Below are 5,159 nucleotides of genomic sequence, written 5' to 3' on the forward strand. Positions count from 1 at the left end.
GTAGGGTAATGAGCGGACAGCCAAATCATGGGCAGACACGCCACACTGTGGGCAGACACGCCGCACTGTGGTGTATATAAGCAGTGCGGATTTTGGGCTCCTTTTTTCCCTCTGGGAGAGGGCAATAAACGTCTCTGCAGAAGGAACCTAGTGCGTCCGCGTGTCTTCTTCCCGGCGAGACGACTGCGCAGGCTACAGTTATGTTTTCCGTATCTGCCATCAAAAGCTATAGGAAGATAAGTTGCTGTTCATCAGAATTATCTATTGAGCTTTTAGAAAATGGCTCTTTGCAGCCCCACCTGCTGCATTTTTCTTGACACTCCTGGGATGAGGAATGAATCTGCACTTCAGCATAGCCCTGAGGCCTCTGAAAACAGTCTAGCACCATTGGTCTTATTCCTGGTGAGAGTTTCATGCATTCAGAAATGGGACAAGGCAATGGTGCAGAGTTAGTGAGAGAGGGAAGTGAAAAAGGAAGCCAACAGGGAAGGCCCACAGCTCACATGAGGAGGCCCACAGCTCACATGGGGAGGTCCACAGCTCACATGGGGAGGCCCACAGCTCACATGGGGAGGCCCACAGCTCACATGGGGAGGTCCACAGCTCACATGGGGAGGTCCACAGCTCACATGGGGAGGCCCACAGCTCACATGGGGAGGCCCACAGCTCACATGGGGAGGTCCACAGCTCACATGGGGAGGCCCACAGCTCACACTGCAGCAGCAGCAGCTGTGATGGTGGACTTCAACACTTTGCCAGTAAGCACCAAGTGTAAAGATGAAGGTCCAGATTAGAGGTTTTCAAAAACACCTCAACCACATATTGCTCAGTAGACATGCAGTATAAATATTGGGGGAGGGAAGCAATAAATGATGAAAGCCAGTCCTCCTTAAGCAGGCCTGGAATCTCAGGTCCTTGGATGCCAAGACAGGAAGAGTGCAGGCTCAATTCAGGCTTCATGGGGACAGGAGTGAGTTCAGGGCCAGCCTGGCCAAGGTAGGAAGATCCTGTCTTAAAGTAAAGCAGGGCGGGAACACAGCTCAGTGTGTTAGAGCATTTACTTACACGAAGCCCTAGGTTATATTACACACACACACACACACACACACACACACAGAGAGAGAGAGAGAGAGAGAGAGAGAGAGAGAGAGAGAGAGAGAACTTAATAATAACAAAGGAGATGGATCTCATGGGATCCTATTTAAAACCCACCTGACAGTAGAGCTTCAAAGGTATGAAGAACATTTCACAGAATTAAAACGAATAAGAAACAAAGCCGTAAGCATAGTTGGCTGGCTTGAGTACCTCTTTTAGTATCCAATAAACAAGACAAAACTAGTAAGAGTGAAATTATTAAAACTCACGTACCATATATAGAATGCCCCACTCCATAACTGTAGAATACAAATTATTTTCAAGTGCACCCTGAACATTATATCAAAATTGTCCATGTGGTGGGCCATAAACAAAATCCCCAAACATTTCAATCTCTAGAGCCATGGACTATGGTCAGTGATTACTGTGAAATTAAACTGGAAACCTGTAACCAAAGGATAAGCAGCAAAATCTCCACATATTATTAACCTAAGTAACACACATCTTTAGATTTAAAATACAGAACTCCTCTGTTGCTTAGCTGATTAAGGTAAAGTTTAGGATGTTAAACTTTTTGTGGCACTAGGGATTGGGTTGTTACTCATGCTAGGGCAAGTGCTCTATCACTAAGCTCCATTCCAACTGTCTTAGTTAAGAGTTTTACTGTTGTGAACAGACACCATGACCAAGGCAACTCTTATAAGGACAACATTTCATTGGGGCTGGCTTACACGTTCAGAGGTCCTTTATCATCAAGGTGGGAACATGGCAGCATCCAGGCAGGCATGGTGCAGGAGGAGCTGAGAGTTCTACATCTTCATCTGAAGGCTGCTAGCAGAATACTGGCTTCCAGGCAGTTAGGATGAGGGTCTTAAAACCCACATCTACAGTGACAAACCTACTCCAACAGGGCCACACTTACTCCAACAGGGCCACACCTTCTAATAGTGTCACTCCCTGGGCCAACATATACAAAACATGACACCAGCCTTTGACTTTTAGACAAAAGGTCTCATTATGTAACCCAGGCTAGCCTTAAATTCATTTTCCTTATCTCAGCTTACAAAGTGATAGAGATGACAGGGCATGTGCCACTATGTTCAGCAAGACTATAAATTTTGGAGGGTGAGGGTTCCCTGGACTTCATTAAAATATTGTTTCTGCAAAGATAACCGGTCGTAGGGTTAGTATTGCTGTGATAAAACAGTGTAATTAAAGTCCCTCACTACATTAGCCAGACCCCAGAGTTGTGGTCTGTGCTAAGGGACTGAAGTTTGAATGTGCTCTCCCATCTGCTAACCTACTGGCCTCTCCCGGTCCCTGCTGATGCTCCATCTAGTAACCAGGACAGGCAGATAACCAAACCTGTCTCTCAAAGTTCATATTGAACACATCCTGAGTCCCGATGAGGCAGCGCTAGACTGTTGTCTCAGCTGTATCCTCAAACCTGTTGCTTTTATTTTATTGTGCAGCTTTTGTTAATTTTGTTCTTTGACATGTTCAGTCATGTATGTAATGCATCCCTCACCCTACCCACCCTCATCTCTTGCTATCCCCACTTAAGCTGCACCCACACCCACTTCCACTCCCCCTTTCCCCTCATTCATGATTCTCTGATCTGTTTTTATGGCTCACTGAGCTTTCCCAGGAATGTCTCATGCCTGTGGGTTCAAAACTGCCCAATGGAGCCTACAGGGCTCACCAGAAGATACACAACTAAAGACAACAACTCCCCTTTTCCAGACTCAGTAGCCAGTCGTTCAGTTAGGGAGGATTCTCTTGAATCCATCAGTAGATAGTAGATAAGCAAGGAGTGATAGGGCCCCATGAGCCCCTCCTCCATTCTCAACTGACTGAAAGGTTCAACCTTGCACAGGCCCAGAGCAGACAACTGCCCATGTGAGGAGAAGACTGTCATGGCTGAGTGAAGACCAGAACATGGCCTTCTACAGCTCTTCCCCCTTGTCTTCAAGCTCTTTGCTTTCTGACTCCTCTTCCTCCACATCCCCTGAGCCTTAGAGAGAGTGGTAGAGTCTCCCGGTTAGAGCTGAACACCCAACAGCCCCTCGCTCTCAGCACTCTGAGCAGTCTTTGCATTAACTGCAGTTAGTGAACTACAGAGAGGTTTCTCTGAGTATGCTGAGTTGCCTCTGCCTCTGAGTAAACATAACTGTCTGGAGGGCGGTCTAATACCACGTCACAGATGTAACTGAGCAACAGTAGTAAGTTACCAATAGGCCCCATGACCACACCAACCATTGGTGGGTTTTATGGGCTTTAGAGTGCCAGGCATGAGTTCTTTCCGATCCAATCTGAAAGCCTATGGCCAAGCTGCCCAGTCCTTGTTCTTCTTGCCAATAAAACCTTCTACCAGGTGAGTCTAAAACTCCTGTTAAGAAAGAGAGAGGAAGGGAAGGGGTGGACACAGGGCAAACCCCACCGATTTTGATAAATAAAAGAACGTGAGGCTACGAGATGGACAGATCTAGGGACACCCTGAAGGCCTCCACTGGGGCTGCTCAGGAACTCACGTGTTCCCTGGATCTTGTCTTCAGTGCACGGTAACTGCTGTGGGATTTGAGACAAAAGCCATGAGGTCTTGGACCACACAGCTTCAGGCTGGGCATACCTCTTAGATCCTCTCCCCACTACAATGGCAGAAAGACCCCCCAAACTCATTCCAGGCAGGTCTTCCTGATCTTCCTTGTTCACTTGGCATCCTTGGCAGGTATGGGCTTCTGGTCTCTTAAAGGACTTTGTCACTATTAAACAGTAACATTTTACTAAAAGGACCTTGTGATGGGCTGCATCCCCGGGCAGATTCTGCATCAGTCCCTTTGGGCTGGAACAGACATGAAGCCAAGCACTATGGAGCCAGCACTGGCTGTGTGGCACTGACATGGAGCAGACATGCATTGCTGTTTGTGCTTAAGCTTTCTCTAAGTGTGATTCTGTGGGGAGACGGGAAAGCATCCAAAGGGTTCACAGCACTGTCCTGGGAAGGGCCAGGCACCACTGGGGTTTGTGACCTGTGTGCTCATGAGCAGGGTCTTTAGCCTGAACCTCCAGAGACAGAAGGAGGTATACAGCTAGAGTCAGGTCAGGGCACAGCACAGGCCAAGCAGCCACGCAAACCAAGCAGGCATGCAAACGCAAGGTGGTCAATAAGGCAAACCTTGAGAAGGCCATTCCCATGGGTAGTGCTAAGGACTTGTTTCTAAGGTGAATGTACTAACGCCACAGTACATTTACTTTTTTTTTCAACTTTTATTGCTTTATGATGAGAAAAGTTACATGATTTCAATTTATTTGAAGTTGTTAACATTTAAAAACATATTTTAAGTAAATAGAATTGCATCACATTCTTGTTTTCCTTTTGTACTCCAACTCTTCCCAGAGACCCCCCTTCAATAGCTACAATATCTTTTTTTTGTCATATTCTTTAAAATTTATAAAATGTTATAACAATAAAAATGATATTATAAAAGTTGTTTGATATAAAACAACAATCAATTTAACAGTCTTATGTAGATGCTTGTCTACAGCAATACTGAAAATACATAGGTTTTTCTTAATATAAATTTTAAATAAATCCAAACATATAAACTGTATATTTTAAAATAATCACTACTAGTATTTTCTTAAATGAACATGAATATATAAAGTCTTTTTGTTTGTTTGTTTGTTTTGTATTTAGTAGGGGTTAAAATCTTGGCTCTTACTGTGGTACAAGCCCAAAATAAGAACAATTTTTAGGCATTGAATTTCAATAAGGCTGTACTTCAATGACCCTCACATCACCAAAGGATTTTACCTCTATTGTAGCTAAGCTGAGAGTTGACAGTTCTGCTGTGCCAAGGAATGAATTGTAGGCACAATTTTTGGTTACAGACCTCCTGCTATAGTCAAAACTATTTGACTTGAGTGAGTGACTTTATTCTCAGCACACAGAGTACAGGTTACATTCATTTAAGAAATGGTGTAGGTATTAAGATTGTCTCTCCATAAAGTCATTCACCAACTGTTTCAATGAACAATGGTTCTGCTTGGAGGGTGGCACAGAC

This window comes from Mastomys coucha, unplaced genomic scaffold (assembly GCF_008632895.1).
Source record: "Mastomys coucha isolate ucsf_1 unplaced genomic scaffold, UCSF_Mcou_1 pScaffold21, whole genome shotgun sequence".
In the NCBI taxonomy this organism is placed as follows: domain Eukaryota; kingdom Metazoa; phylum Chordata; class Mammalia; order Rodentia; family Muridae; genus Mastomys; species Mastomys coucha.